Source organism: Nymphaea colorata, chromosome 8, assembly GCF_008831285.2.
Source record: "Nymphaea colorata isolate Beijing-Zhang1983 chromosome 8, ASM883128v2, whole genome shotgun sequence".
Lineage (NCBI taxonomy): Eukaryota > Viridiplantae > Streptophyta > Magnoliopsida > Nymphaeales > Nymphaeaceae > Nymphaea > Nymphaea colorata.
Window position 1 is genome coordinate 13,951,135 of NC_045145.1, and position 17,671 is coordinate 13,968,805.

The window sequence follows — 17,671 nt, forward strand, 5'->3', positions numbered from 1 at the left end:
TGCCTCTCTGTCTCTCTTTACCTTTGTGGTCTTTGGTGACTGAACGAAAGAGAGAGGCTCGAATTGATACTTAGCTTTAGGTGTCTCTCTTCACCTCTGTGGTTTTTTTACAGGGTTGGTGATTGAACGATAGAGAGAGCAAACTCACGAATTGATACTTAGCTTTAGGTTTCAGGTTGGTAGTACGTGTCAGAACTTGCCAACTAGAGGTGCCCGATGCATCGAAAGTGGTGCAGCAGAAGCGTAGTAATATTTTTACTCGCCCTTAATTATTGCCGATCATTGAGTCGGAAGAACTGTTGCTACAACCAAAGTTGATACTGTTTTGTCGATCCCACTATGTGTTGAATAGATCTGTACACAATTTGGAATTCTTCTGCGCTCTTATGGCCGTCCTTTTTCCAGCTTTTTCCTGCAATCCCACTGGCCGTCCTGCCAACACACCAGGAAAGCCTGGTACTCTGGTGATGAAAACTGAGACTTGTAGGTGCATCAGTACTCACTAAAACCGAATAATAATGATAAGAATAGGTGGCACTTGATTATTATCATTCACCATTCAAAAATTGTCAACAGTTTTATACTTTGGATCTTCCCTTTCCTTCGCTGGCAAGCAGTTCTTTTTGCGAGAATCCCATGTCAGTCTAATAATCTCATGGAACAGCTGTTGGTCATTAATACTTCGTACCAAAAAGACCGAGTAATGGAATCCGCCAGTTTCTAGCGATTCACGCGAATGCAAGCAAGGTAAGTGAAAAAGGACGCTTCAGATGGGATCGGAGAATGGGGATTTAACATGGGCTTAATGAAAAAGGAAAACTTGCATGATGTTTCAAAAAGTGATCAATTTGTCATCGGTTTACTAGTTTAAGCGACAACAGAAAGATCGATGTTTAATGTATATGTCGAGAGGAAGCTCGATAGCTTGTTCCAAGGATGTTGCTGCAAAATCCATTTTGAAGATGATGGAATAAATTGTTAAAACAAGATCAAAGCAAATTCGAATGACTTGAACAAACAAAAGTACTGGAGTTTGTTCTTTCAACTTGTTGTTGCTGAATTGGATACATATGGCCGTATACATCCATTCGTCCTGCTTTAAATCAATACAATTTATATTGTTCCACACGGATTCTCCAATTCAACTACCAACTCATGTCCAACTCATGTCTTCTTGTATGAAAATGACATTGCAAAGATTGCCGAATTCCTGTATCCACAGCTGCATCGAGTGACATATACTCAGCATTGGTTTCTTCTCATCTTACACTGCAAAGATGCGCATGCGTAGCTTCTACTGTCTTGTAAAAGGTTTCACTGTTTTACTCGTGATCTGTTGCATATGCCGCGGGTTGTGCGGTATCCTGAACCTGCCTGTCTCGGTACTTAATTACTGGTTTTCCTCAGCCAACTTATTTTTCAGAAACGTGCTGTTCATTTTTCTGCAGATTGATTAAACTTCCAAATCAGATCCTACGAATCATGAGTTTTCAGTATTGCGGCAGTGTATTGCGGGATTTAAAAATCAACGCCCAAGGCAACAATGTACCAAAGTTTCACACACTTCGTTTTTCTGACAGAAAGGAACCTCGTCCAGGGGCCATTTCTTACTACTGCAACGGCACTAAGACACGGGTGAGAGTCAGTTTTGGACAACCTGACCTCATGAAAGTCCAACAAGCAGTTTTGGAACCTACGAGAGCGACGCACGCACGAGTAGTAGCATCTCTCTCTCTCTCTCTCTCTCTCTTATAGGTAGATAGATACATACATAGATAAATAAGCCGCTAAAATGTAGGATAAACTGTGGATATACTATGACCATTTATAATGCTCTTGTGCAAGGTGCTTTTAGCAACGGTTTTCAAATACAGCAGCCAGCTGATTTCAATTCCTATATATATATATATATATATATATATATGTGGGTCCTTCTTTTGTCCTGAGGAAACTGCACCCTAGCAGGATTACCACTACATTAAACCCCTTAGAGCTATGGAAAGCGACGTTTACTTCTGAACTTATCATCTCTGATATTGCGGGACCTGGCGACACAATCAACGATTCTACCGACAGAAGTTTACATCAATATTGGCCGCTGAAGCCAATAATCTCCATTGTGTTCATTATTGAGGCATTAACTATTTCTTAGTTGGCTTCTGTTGCCTCTTTCAATAGATAGATTCATAGCAATAATTGGATAAAATTCGCCATTGTCTTCCGTCGAATAGTCATATATATGATGCACAACTTTGGAACAAGAATTACAGAGCTCCCAAAACTTTTGTTCAAGACTGAAATATTAATTTACAAGGCCAAAACATCGAACAAGATATGTCGCCCATCACTTTGCTATAGAAACATACACTGCCTGAAGTACTGTAGCTTGCAAAATTAAATACGTAGATTTTTGAAGAGTTAATTAGTAAAGATAAATAATAGATGATCAAATACGTGCAAATTTTCAATTCTTCATCATTAAGGGCACATATAGTTAGCAATATACTACTGTTACCAAAATGCAACGGTGCATTTCGATTGCATTTTAAGGGGTATATAATGAGTTATGTCCGTGCTCTTTTAAGAGGTAACGAATCAACCACAATTGCTCAAAACTTTGGATCCAGCCTTTGCCAAATTAAGCTTGTCAGTGGTTTTCTGTAATCGGGACCCTACTTAAAACAGAATTCAGATCTGTATCCAACCAAAGCCATATATCGGCCGACTGAAATTTGGATGCACTAATTAACTGCGAAACTGCACACCCAAATATCTATTCAGATCTGGGTTTCTTTACCAAAGTCATGTGACCGTACTCAAGTTCAGATCTAGCCAATCCATGTACTTCCTGCCTACTGGAGCATCACAGAAGCAATGGAAGCATTTCAAGCACAGAGAGAGGCACACATATGTGTATCTCTTAAAACCAAAAGTTGCACACATATGTATATCACAGAAACAAAGGCTTAATTAGCTTTCAACTGGGGACAAACGTGGTAGGAAGAGATTATTTTTCTACAAACCTAATTCTCGGCTCTGCAGCCAATTGATTTATTCTAAATTAATGAGCAAAGCCTACGTACGGCAAGCCTGTGGCCTTCAGATTCCCATTGTCTCCGTGGCTTTGAGAAAGGAATATATATAGGCTTATGAGTAAAGCCTCTATCCTTGGTTCTCCATATATATTGTTGATTTAGCCTCATTGATGTCCTTGATTATAATATGATGGTTACCTGTGGCTTTGTAGCTTGCACATGTGGCCCTTCATGTACTCATGTGGAGGCTTATACACGTGGGTTTGTAGGTGATATGTGGCCCTTCGTGTACTCATATAGGGGCTCCTAGTGCAAGTCATATGGGCCAAGTTTGCCTTCGGTTTTGATATTTTTTGTCTAGTTGTAAAAATTAAGCAGCGGCGTCTAGCTGGCTATAGCTTGCGGCGCCGCGCGACCAACTAGCCCATCCTGATGTCCATCTGTTTTGGTGAATCACAAGCCTTTCTCGTATGGTAATTGATCACCAAATACCCCCCCTAGTTCCTATCGAAAGCATCTGATTGTGTTCACACTTGATACTTTTCCAACTTCTAACTTTTTTGACTTGGGCTTCAGTTCACGTGACCGTCACCCATTACTGTCCACCCCCAATAGATCAAAGTGAAATTATTTGACAGAAGTCTGCTCACTAATTAAGAAGGCACCAACAGCCATAATGAATGGGAAGGCCAGTTTTGCCGTCTCCTGTTGGTAAAAAGGAGGTAGATGACGACCCTCAATCTTACCAAATATATACTACACAAGTCCTCTGTCCCATCAAGGCCTATTCACATAGTAAAATTTTGCCACTAACTAGATACCTGGTTTACATCTGTGCATGGCAAAAGATTGCCTGCAGAGTTCATCAATATTAAAGCAGCTGTGCCGCACTTTTTCCCTTGTCATAAAAAAAGAGGTGCCAATCGATCTCATAAAGTCGGTGATAAGGCTGACAGTTTAAGCGGGTCCCTACATTAACATCGAACTCTGAGCAGTATTAGGAGGTGGACCGACTAATTCGGCACTGTCGGCTGCTTAAGCACCAGGGGAATTGTGAATCATTTAGAGCATGATGTAGCAGGCAATGCCGACCATGTGGTTTTTGGCTGGCGTGACTTTTTGAGCCATATGTAGCGGCTTGTATTGCTAATCAGAAACAAGAGTTTGTTCACAAGGAGAGATGTGATTAAACGCGTTAGAGTCCTCCACTTTCTTTCTTTTTTGTCTGCAGCCTTTTGCTTTGAAATTTGAAAATGCTGTAGTTAGGGCCCGCGCAAAGTTCAGATAATTGGTTTACACCAAATTAATCGGCCCTCATGCGGTTGATTTCTAACACCTTCACCTAACCATCCAATTGTTCAAACGAAAATAATTTGATGGTACGTACTGATCTCTTCCCTGGTAACTTTCGAACCCGTGTTAAGCTTGACACATCGTTTCGAATCTTTACATCTGAGGGAAATCTCCATGGTAGCAGAAGCAGGCCAAATTTTACATGGTCAGATTTCATCTCTGTCCTCTACTTTCCTTTCGGAAAAGAGTTCGACTTTCTTGTTGTTTCTTTACAGCGAAAGATGTGAATGTGGATTACCTTTAAACCGGAGGCCTTTAATTTAACCTGTTTGGACAGTACACAGAACCTGAGTATATGGTGTTGAATGTGAAAGCTGGAAGATGAGGTCCGTCAATTTCTTTGTAACTAAGGATAGGATGCCAATTGGTAGCCCAATTGCATATGACAAAGGACGACGTCTTAGACTGAATTGTCAAGCTTGGAGGAACAGTTTAATGTGCTTTCTTGTTGGGAGATGAATGTTACATGCATTTGTCTTGAAGCGGCCCACGTGAAAATCTGAGCAAATTCAAATGCATGGTGTCAGTAATGTTGCAATCTTGGGGTTTAGATACAAGAAATCAATATCTTGGGGAATATATCTCCTTGTTTATTGCTTGCTGCAGGTAGTGGACCATTGCTGGCTTTTCAAATATGGTTGGTAAGAGTTGCAGTGGAACGTACCGAATCAATAAGAAAATTTGAGAATCACTTCAGTTCAAATTAACAAGGGGCTAGCTATCAGGATGGCCCACCATGTATATCCCATATCACATGTTTCCTTGCATATAAAATATACTTGCTCTGTACCGTGAGTTCAAGGAATATCTTACTTACGTTTGAAATATAATAAACAAATTTTGATGGCTGACGGAGTCGGTAGCTGCTGTAGACTCTCTTTGAGAAGTCTACAACTATATATCCAGGGTTCAACTATGTAACGCTACTTTCATAATTGGCCGGTTAACAGTTTAGATCCACTTAGAATCATTCCAGTCTGATGCTCTCGGTTGGGAGGTGAGGAGTTGACGCTATATCTTAATTTGAGGAATGGACAAAATCTTTGGGGGATTTTCTAACTTATAAAATGCAGGAATTGTGCGGTTGAGATGCTAGATTCCAGTCAATCAGCATCAATCAGTTTCAGAATATGAAACCTGCTAAGCAGCCAATTATGCGCAAATCAATGTCAATGCAGCATTGCTATGCTAGCTGCATGCAGATCTATCCGCCCAATTTCCTGATGCAGAGATTTGATGGTCCACCTGTTTTCTGTAAAATATCATATCAGCTGGTTTCAGAATTGTATCACCTGGTGCTGCGGTAAAGGGTACCCTGGTGGACACTTGAGCTCCATTATTTGGGTGGATACTGCTATTCTACAGTTAAAAGTTTGCAAGTTGCATCATTTAGATCTCACTTGATTTAGGGAAAAAAGTTCATGAACGATAAAAAAAAAAGATTATGTTATTCATGCTTTACTAATTGTGCATGGGAAAAGGCCAGAGATCTGACATTTTTATGCGCTTGGTTGCTTCCACTGTAGTGAATATATATAGGCTTTTGGTCTTGCTGAAATTAAGGTCCGTAGTTCATGATACTAGTCATGTTTACGGCATGTCATCTCAATGTACCTTTGGCTCTAAAACATTTTTTCAGGTCTTGTAACCAAGCAAAATATGAAGAGAAACAGTTGTTTAAGTTCTTGTATCCAAGCAAAGTATATATCTGGAGAGGCTATGAGAAAATTTCGCGTTTAAGGCCCAACCCAATACTTTAACTGATCAAAGTATGGGGTGGCTCATATTTCTGAATTTTCTGATGACAGATCTGCCATACTTTTTTATTCCTTAATTATCAATTCAATTCAATTCAAAAAATTCGGTCAGATTCAATAAAATGAAAATGGTGCATGCCATTCGATTTCTTCTTTTTCTCTATGAATACGGGCGTATTTTTCAAGTTGAATGTGGCAGCTGTCGCTTAACTGAAAGTATGCATCCATGCGTTTTAATAAGACTGACAACGAGGGGAGCTCCATATCAGAGAATCAGAAACGTGAAGTTTGTTGTTTCAAGAATACATATGTGCATAACGGAACAAAAAATTGGCCGATAAATTTGGAAAATTTCTCAAAAAATAGCTAGGGATAATGAACTCCGAATCGAATGGCTCGACTCCGTAGATCCACGGTTTGCTGAATGCAAAGATTGTCGACCACCTCGTCTCTGGACGAGCATGAAGTAATTGAATCCTTTCTGCAGAGGGAGAAAAAGATTAAAGCAGAAAGAGATCAAAAGAGGACAAGAGCATATCGAGTGGTGCAGTTGAAGTAGCAAGCAAAATAAAGCATGGTCTGGATCCCACGTATGGCGTCCTGCAAAGCATCTCAGTGCACCAAACAATGGGGTCGGTACGGGCTAAGGTCCTAAGGATGGATCGCTTGCTTGAGGTGTTGGCGTTTCCTGCTTCTCTAAGGTGAGGAAAAAGGAAGACAGGAAGCGTGTGGATGAGCTGTTTTGAGTTGACGTCTGCCATGCTGTTCTCTCTCTCTACTTTAATTTAGAAAGAGGGTTAACACCACTGTTGGGCATTTATCAGTGTTAGGAGTGTCCGATTGTTTGGCTATATATATGTATATATATCTTCAAGACATCCAATCATTTATTTACCTAACCACTGGAGTCGGATACAATACATCGGAGGGTATGCTGTTGGAGGCTGGAGGGCTTTTCTATCTTGGTATATATATATATATATATATAAAGATTTTGTTCTATTCAGCTTACTAAAGAATACAATCTGATTGAAGTAAGATAACGAGGAATATACTTTGAAAATTCTGATACATAAAGTATTCCTTTTCTTTATTCAGCCATAGAAAAAGCTCAGACGCGAGCCAATTGGGTGTAAGGAATTTTTTTTTTTTGTTTGGACATACATGCAAACGCCATGAACAGTTGAACGTATGAGAATGATTCCATGATCTTCTACTACACAATATTTCAATATATTCTTGGTCTAACCACATGACTAAATGATTGAACGTACATAGTGGGTGGTCCCTAGTTAATGAAGTCTCTTAGTTTCTAACCTTATACATATTTTATGTTATTGATCAAAATCAAGACCATGACTTATTCTGTGTAGTTTATTTAATAAAAAAAAGTACGCATGAGCCGGTCATTTGCAAATGCCATACAATCGATCGACTTCATGCTCCCTCGTAGGCAAACAAGAAAAAAACACATCATTGGATTTTTTTTCCTAATTTTTGTCTTTTCAGAGTGAGTGTGCTAAGGAAAATAATCACAACTTAGAATCAAGAAAAAAACCAGCCTTTTTCTAAATGATATATAACATTGTTTTAAACTTAAAAAGTAGAGAGAAGGGAAAAAAGGAATAGGGCAAGCCATTGACGCATGTCACGGCCTTCCTCTTCCGTTCTCTTTCTTGCTCATATTCTCATCGAGGATGTGCCGGGACGCGTGCACGCACTCATGCACCACATACACATTTTCCCACACGCTCCTGCACTCATGCACCACATACACATTTTCCCACACGCTCCTATTGGTTGTTGCCAATAAGTAAAATTGTAGGCCTCAAAAACTCGTTTATTTTGGGTTTTCATATCCTCTCTCTCAGTGTTTGTGTGTATGTATAGGGTAAATCTTTTATTCTTGCTAATATATGCCTTCAAATTAAATTTTTTATCACTTTATTCATAGTTAAAGTTATCTCGAATCAAGATTCAATGGCATAGCTGTTTTCCACCCTAAAAATTAACAGTTTTTCTTCCATCCACTTGACCACTGTAAGTAATATATATGAGAAATAGCTGTTTCATGGTTAAAGAAATGAAGCGGATATGTTAAAAATTTCTTATAAAGAAAGGATCCTTTCAGAATCGAATCAACGTGGAAAAGGTTTTCTACCATATCTAGGGCTCTCACAACTATGTATTTTGTGTATTTTCATGCAATTTCATAAGAAAAGGAGACGAGAAACTAACTGCACATTCGGTGGGAGAATATTGTAGGGGGTAACTTTGAAGGGTATTCACAAGTTCAGCCTCTAATCTCGCTACTTTGCATCATCGGCCTTATAACAACAACAGTGTTTTCCGTGTAAGGTATGGTAGTCGAAACTTAAACAAGCTTTATCTCTCAAATCACTTCCATGAAATGAATTGGTATTTCGAGGGTTTCTCGTCATTTTTTTCAAACAGAAAGCATGCACATGAAAGTAAATACATATTAAACAAATCAACATACATTTCATTATGGAGATGAATCCACCTACCAGATGTCTATGTGCATGCGCAGGCACATGAAAGCATCTATCCTCTCAGCGATTCCTTATATACATATATGTATGGAGAGAGAGATAGAAAGTGAGAGATGAGATGGAAAAAGAGGACGGGACAAAAACCGGTCCACTTAGCCTCTATAATGGTACTCTTAAACTAAAATGCATTCAAAAATTGATGGATGCATGCGAAACAGTACAACTAGAAATAGAAAGGACAGAAAAAAGAAAAGAGAGAGCATGAAAAGGGGAGTATGGCCATAATTGTCGTGTTTGCCAAAATTAAGCATCTGTTTGACACGATGGATGAACATCTTAGTTGGTACACATGCATGTTCCCTGTGCACGCCATGAAGATGGGAAGTTGCACAGTTAAATAATTACTTGTGAGAAACAATTGAAATCAAGTTCGGCACAATATTCCTTAAATTTTGTTTTCAATTTTTAACATAATTAGGGTTGCAGTCGTTCAAGCAAACACATGAAAAGCTGAATCAGATCCGGCTAGTAAACGCTAAAATATTATACACAATCGAGTGAAATATTGTAGGTTAAATTATAAAAAACAAATTTTTTTTTTTTTTATCATGGTTAGGATGCAACAAGATCAGATTCGGATCAACTAAAGGAAGTTGGATGTAACTCGCATTCTGTGATGCTAAAAAAATTGAAAACCCAAAACTGATTCACTTGGAACAGTAGCCTGAATGATTTTGTCTTTTGGATACACCAAACTCACCTAAAACGAAAAAGAAATTAGGTGGTGCCATTGGGGACCTTCCTCATGGAACAGCTATAAATAATATATAAGCTGGAGATAGTCCGGCCTTTGTCAGACCACACCACAGTAGATTTTTCCTGCCGTTAGATTTTAGATTCTGGTTTTCTATTTCCAATCAGAAAAGGTTGAGCATCGGTTGTCTTTATTTTTGAACCTTTTATTGGCCCATGTACAGTTGCCGACTGAGAAAATAAATAAATATTTACCACGCTCCATCATGCGAAAAGTGTATTACCATGGTGGTCTCTTCTTGTTGTTTCTGAGTGGAAAAAGAAAGAAAGAAACGAACAAGTATATATTCTTTCCTTGCGCACCGACCATTGCCTAATTTTTAGTTTCAGCTCAAGAGTTGTGTTATATGTGTAGTTCTTGCTTCATTTCCTATGCTAGCTTGTATCAGTTGTCTTACTTAATTCGCCTTTATTTGTATTTTTTCTAACTTTCATTGGAGATCAGAAAGGCCAAAATTATTTTTGAAGAACTTGAGAATCGTGTGCCTGGTGGGGCTATTCCTGAGTGTCGGTCCATCAAGGCCAGGCTAATGTCCATTGCTGATAATGTTGCACGTTGGCGAACGTACTTCAAACTGTGGAGCCGTTTTACTGGACTCCCCAGTTTGTAACTCTGCCTGCAGATCTCTCTCTGCAAACCCAAAGAGAGAGAGAGAGAGAGAGTCACGTTATTCTTGTTCTATTAATCAACAAGGGAATTAAAAGGGCAGTTTCTTAAGATCAAGAATTGTTATCCATCTTCTTCAAAGGCATCTATAAATTTTCAGTGTTTAAAACAATATAAATGACAGGGCAGTTTCTTAAGATCAAGAATTGTTATCCATCTTCTTCAAAGGCATCTATAAATTTTCAGTGTTTAAAACAATATAAATGACATTGAAGTTTTGTAATGTAAAATATCATTTTAAGAACACTTAACAAGAATAGTGCCTTCATTAGTAATCACCAATTTAGCAGAAGGAAATACGTTGATGGGTGACTCCTGGTTCCACTACTCGGAGACCCCGATGACCCTATGGATCCTTCATATCCTTAAACTTATTTTGTGGGGTCTTTCTATTATAGGTGGGCAACAGGCTTGCCACCACTTGATGGGCAGTCGAGTTGTGATGGGTTGAACTTGGGCTGGCTATTTGACATTTAGTCCGGCGAAATAATAAAAAGTTGTCCGACCAATATATATTTAAAAACAATTTTTTTTATATATTTTTATTATTTTATTTTTTTCTTTTATATATATATATATATATTTCTCCAATGGCTCCCTTACAAGATTTTTGTGTGTCAATGTAAAAACAAAAGACTTGATACATTGATGTATGTTTTTAAGATATTAAAAAATAAAATATTAGGAGTTCAAAAATAGGTACTCAACGGATATTAAGTTGATGGCTAAATCGAACCCGATAACTAAGCGGGCCATTATCCCCAGCCTTACTTCGAACAACCAGTAAAAGGATTCTGATCAGAAATAAAATAGACTCAGACCCGCACGGCTTCCCAACCTCCCTCATTCCATGGTCCAAAATTTAAAGTACCAAAAATGTTCCACGAGGAGTCGGAATTAGGGCGAAAACGAAGCGCCAGATTCAGTGCGAGGGGCGTTCGGGATCCAAGATGTGCGTCCACTGTCCTCCGTTTGCGTGCAGTTCCGGCGAAGCTTCCAGCAGGCCGGCGGACGGGATTTAAGGTTTAACCTCAACCTCTACCATCCGAGCATTTCGCGGGTAGAAAATAGGTCGAGGCTTCCCACTCACTTGTCCCCTGACGTTGGCGACAACGGCGTTACGTGATTGCATCCACTTACAAGTGAAATGGCCACATCGCCCTCCGTCCCGTTTCGGACCGGCGAGCCGAAATCAGCTGGGGAATCGCGCCCACCCTCCCCTTTGATTAAGGACGAAGGAAAAGTTGCTTTGCTGCCCGCAAAGAACGAGCTCGATGGGCGAGCCTGATAGCATTGTCTCGCACGGCCACGTGCGGCCCACCTAGCCGGGTCGTGGGCTGGGCTGAGTCAGAGCCCTGAGGCCGAGGGCATTCGGTGCTAGCGCAGCCGGTCCGGTCTGGTGGGCTCGGCAGGAACAGGAGAGACAGTTTTTTGTTTTTTTGGCTTCTTCCTGGTGAGCTGAGGGAGGGCAGCGTCGTGCTCGTGCGGGCGTCGCGACGCGTCGCGGGTGGCTCGTGCTTCGTGCGGCCGCTTGGGAGGTCGCGGATTCGAATCCTGGGGGCCCTCGCCGCGCGTCCGTCGACACCAAGTTGCCCTAACGCTTCGTAGATGGAATATTACGAAAATAAACAAAAAGCATATTCTTGCTGCCTCACCCGGTGGCTTGGCTTGAGCCGCGTGGCTCATGCTGTCTCTGGATTCAAAAGCAGATTGACCATCACGTCCTTGCAACTCCCAAATGCTCGTTAATTGCTCGGTTTCAATGGCACAAGATCTCTTTATCGGGATTCCGCTGTTGTTACAAATAACAACAGAAGTCTCGATACAAACTTTAACGAAAATTTCCAAAAAAAATGTTGACTAGCTGATTTACACATTTATGTGATTAGTTTCTAACATGTAAAAATAAATAGGTGACTGGACGAACCAGTCCCAGCTACTCGCATCTTTCTCTCTCACTTGAGTTATATATATACATATGGATCTAATTATTAGTTGATCAGTAGCCGACAGCGAACCGCAGATTTTGGTTTGGTCTGTGTCGTTGGATCTTACGGGGAAAATGATGGTAGTGAGAGCAACCCTTCGGGGAGCTGGTTGTCCCAAGTTTCGGATTCTTTGGCAACGCCGGACCCACAAAAGAGAAGAAGAGTAGAGTAGGGGACCCTGCCGTTGTTCTACATATTATATGAAAATGAAATCAACTAGTGAGCGGCAACGTGTATGAATAGGACACGGGATCAGGCGGATATGCCACCAATTAGTAAGGACAACACCCACTTCTGCGGGTCATCATGTCTCTAAAACCATGATTTTGTGAAAGAGAGAGATTTATTTACCAAGCAAAAAGGCTCTCACATAAAAGAAGTTTAAACCAAGAAATATTGACCGATGGTCGGATCTTATCCTGCTCATAAAAAAAAGAAGTTTAAAGCCGGATCCAAATCTATCTGAACCATCTACATTCGATGCTGTGTGATTGGCCTCAGCAGAGAAGCAGTACGCGTTGCCTCAGCAAGGCGGAAAACGACACCCAACCATGGGCTTGGTGCTATCTATCTTGTCATCTTGGTAAAACTTTTATCAGCCGCTTCTTTCTAGTAGATGAAAGAATGATTAGTTCTATCGGCAAAAGAAACTTCCTGTTTTACAAGCAGATTTGACCCCTCGTTTAACATTGTTCTAACATTTTTAGGTTGTTTGATTGAATGGAGATCCAAAACCAGAATCATATCCGATTGATATTATTAGTTTTCACTGCAGGCGTCCAAATATGTCTTCAATCTCGAATAAAGATGTTCAACGATAGTTATATTCAGGAGATGGGACAGGAATAACCGGATACAAGTTCGATCGCAGTTACTGAAACTTGAAATGAGAGTAGGAAGGGACACATGAGCTAAAGGGAAAAGGAATATTTTTGGACAAAGAAATGTATATCCAACAAAGGACAAAAGCTGTATGGATAATAGAAAATTACGTTTTGGAAAAGCAGGGATACATGTTCAATTCTAATTTTTTGTTCATTTAATCATTAAATGCAAGAAAAACCTTAGCAAATTAAGCATGCCCTTGTTGAAATATTCTTATTTTTGTCAGAAAATAAAGAAATAGGTAGGAAGGAAGATGAAGTAGGAGGTCAGCGACATGGAAACAAATGAGAAAAAAAAAAGACATACAAACAATTTTATTATGATTAATTAAAGAATAACTTAGTATAAATATAGGCCCAATAACAAAGCGATTAAATATGAATTAAAAGTTGGGTTTGGTTTCCAAGAGCTAAACTCATGTAAGTGCACCGGCACCGCCTTAAATAATGTTGGTATCATAGTACCACCAAAAGTCGAGACCGTGTACCAATTCTTAATGGATTTGAACGTGAGGCATTTGGACCACATTCGTTTTGGTTTTCTCGATCCTTTTTATTTTTACTGAGAGCATTACGGACGGATTTATTTGAAAAGGTTAAAGTTTTCACCATCAATTTTTACATTTCATCTAAGTCAGAGTAAGATCAATCTCATTTTGGGACCGATTGTCTTCTACCTTCTCTTTCTTAGGATCCACTCATATGAAGCAACGAATACGACTGAAAAATGAGAAAAGAACAAAAGTATGTGAAAATGGAGAGAGAAGAGAAGAAAGGAAAAGAACAAGTCCTATTTTCAGATTATTCAACTTCAACTTACTCTCTCTCTCTTTCATATATATATATATATATATATGAAAGAGAGAGAGAGAAAGAAACATGCATGTACCTAACCTTAATATACGGGACTTTATGTGAATTGTCTAGGCCACTGATTTTAACACTAAGTGGTGTAAATTAAGTTGAAAAAACTGGAAACCTAGTTATATTTTGAAGAGATTAAAAGAGACAAAAAAATCTCAATTAAGCAACTCATTGGTTTCATTTGTTGAAGCGTATTTCAGTCTCTTAAAAATACAATTGGATTTTTTTTTTACTTAATTTCTACCATTAGATCTACTTAAAGTCCGAGACTAATATATATATATATATATATATTATAATGTTCGTTCGTGTATACTTAGCAGCTTGAGGCGCTCTAGATGATAGGTCTTTTTATACTTTTTGCTCATAAATGTTTTCACAAACCAAGGTTGCTTTGGTCAATTGAAAATGATCAGCCGTATATTCGTCCGCACAGCTTTCACCTTGTTTGTATTAGCCACTTGAACCGTACGCGGCTAATATAAAAAAATTACCACGGTACTTTTCAAGCTGCATCTTTCGTTTTTTTTTTTACTTTTTCCGTTTTCCTTTTTACAGCCTTGAAGGCCTGTAAACTTTACAGACATGAGGGATATATATATATATATATATATATATTACAAAACTTTCATCTTTTTCTAATGTTCTTCTTGTTTGGTTAGGGAAACTAGGGTTGCAAGTTGCGAGAATCTGGCTTGAAGATTTTGATACTTTTTAACGCACCAAATCCCACTTTTAACTTAACCTCCAATGCATTCAATTCAATTTGTTTAATCCTGACGCTGAATTGGAGTTCTTTTCAGGACCAGTGACGCGTTGGCTGCCTTGTGATTGAGAAAATCTTCGATGTCATGTCTTGCCTCGGGAAACTAATGTGCTCACATTTTTCTTTGAGAAACAGTTTATATCCATCCCATGTTTACCGACTTAGTGTTAGGGATATTTTCCACCTGTTTGCAAAGATACATTGATCGTAACGATGATGACTAGATAGAGCGTGTCCTTTTAAGAAATTATCGAATCAATCCCTAGCCGATTGCCCATTGAGAAAATGTGTCAATTGCCAATGTATCAAATTAATCATAGCTAAGTTAAATGTGTCAACTGACATGGCTTTAGTGACATGAACCTATTTTGCTTACAACTCTGGTTTAAAAATATTGACACCAACTCTTCCCATGTGATTAGGTAAATAAAAAAATTAACTTGAAGACATATGCCATCCTAACTTTAAAATACACTAATGATGGCTTTAAGAGGTTTTGAGGCACCTATTTTTCGTACTAAGTTGTATCTGGTTGATAACTTTTTAGAGGGAGAAAAAAAAAAAAATCATCTGATGACACTATTGGCCCTAATTCCCAACCAAATGATAGGAAGGTGGGAACATAAACATAGCATCACATCATAACGTAGGGATGATGACATAAACATGAGCAAGGATATTAGGACGTAACCATTTCAATAAGCGAGCCAACCCATTAATTAACCTTCTACAGAGAGCATCGTTTCTTGCACACCACAAGGTGGAGAGAGAGATATATATATTACTTCTTGTCTAATTAGGCCGCTACATGACTTTATTTAGTGAGTGGGCTCCTCTTGGTAAGAAGGAAGAATTGTGGGTCTGCGAATGTGAAAAACGGGTCAACAAGCACTGAAGTACGGGTGTTGCTGACATGAAACCATAAGGGACTCTTTGTTTTTCACTCTCCAACTCAATTCAGACGGAGATCAGATGGCTCAGACCTGCTCGGCATATTAAAACATTAATAACTGTTGCTCTGCCGACAGCTGCCTGCTGCTGCTGCCGGTGTTCGGCCGCCTGGTTGGTTCATACGTCCGCCCGATGGTTCAGGACCTCTGGGTTCCTTTTGGAAACTCCCCACCCACCGTTTCTTTCGAGTTCTCAATGAACTCTCAGAAAAAACTACGACTCAGACTGGGGAAGTATGAGCCTTGCTATTCTTTTCTTTCTCCGCTTTGTTCTCTTTTATGATGGAGTTACAATAAATATTTTCTTCTTTTCTCCAACAACTGGTGAAAGGCTACCTCGCTCTTGGTGCACAATTTTCAGATGTCTCTGTCGCCGATAGGAACTGCGTAATGACATCACAAGGATTCACGATTTTGGATTATTCACAAAAACCGTGCCGTATTTTTTATTAATTCAGTTTCATGCTTGAGAATTTTGATAAATTCATGACAAGTCGCACATGGGAACGTTTTATCAGCCTAACCACGGTTAATTCTCAGCAAATCTTAAACTTAGTATATCGTTAAATTTGTTGAATGGCAAACGGAGAAAGAGAGCTCGTCCTTTTTTCGAAGGCCAAATGCCAAAGAAAAAGAATTAACCATGGTGAGCTTGTTTTGGCTTTTTTAAAATTCTTGAGCACCTAATATTATTAATCGAAAAGGTCAGCATGTTTTCGTGGGCAGCTTTTCTCTTTGATAAATGAACCATGAAATTGTACCTCGCCATCAATAGTTTAGAATCAAGCAAGCTCGTCTTTTCTTTCAAAAAAAAAACAAAAATTGAATTTCATTTTCAACTAATATTTTAAAGCATAAAAAATAATTATTGTCAATTTTAGATCAAAGTTTTTAAAAAAATTTGGTGACTCTTCCAATGTGCAAAGACCATTATCTTTTCATGCAGGAACATGCACCTCAATCTCCAATTGGAAGTTGACATTCACAAGAGCAAATTATAATATTTTGAACATTAAAAAAAAATGATATGTTTCAAAATCTTGGCTGGAGAGGGAAAGGGGTGCCCCTAGCCACACGAGACGACATCGTGGGAAGGTCGATAAAACGAGTCGCAACATATTTTTAAATATAACCGCGACTTCTTGATTTTCCCTGCCTCCTCCTCACTTTAAAAGGTCCATCTCTCTTTATTAGATGAAGGCAACCAGAAGACGAGTCAGTTTATTTGCACCAGGAACGAAGATTCAATAATAATAACAACTCATCCTGCAGCTTTACTGAAATTCTTGACTCCATGAGTGCGGGTGAACCATCCAATCAAGTTTCCGGCTAATTCTAAGTTGGTTCGGTCCCTGAACCGCACTTGTAATGGAAAATCCATCGGCACTTGCAAACAGAGGAACCCGCAAAATGGCACTTCTTCCATAGCCCTTTTCAATTGCGTTCTTAGGAAATTGGTGTCCTGAGTCCCTTAGAGATTAAACAGAATGGACTTAAAATTTGTTTTTGAGAAAATAAAGAAATGTTTAACTAGGTGAAGTTGGTGGTGCCCACTTCAAAAAAAAAAAAAAAAAAAAAAATGTAGATGTTGACAGTTTATATGTACGCAATTCGGTTTGAAGATCGAAGTATTCTTCCCCGGATTGCAGTCCGTTTAAGAAAAACAAGAATAAAAAATGATGGGGACAAAGTATTCTTTGCTTATACCAAGGATCACAAGCACATTGTCTGATTCAGTTTTTAATAGCAAATGTCTCCTCCTGCAACAGTCTGAAGAATGAAGAGTGTCATAGTTGCTATATTCAATTGCTACTTTTATGGAAGAGCAATACAATACGTCAGCTGCTTAGAATACATTTTGCCTCTCGCTTTATTTATATGCTATCGAGGAAATGTATGAGCTATGGGATGACATCCTTTTTTTTTTTCAAATTGGAAACTGTTCAACTTATAATGTTTCTATGGAGCGAACCAACAATTGGGTCAACATTATTTTTTTTAAAATTTTTCTGTTTGTTATTTTTACATGAAAATGAAGCAATAGACCTTAGATGAGTTAAATGGTTCCCTCTTATAGTTAA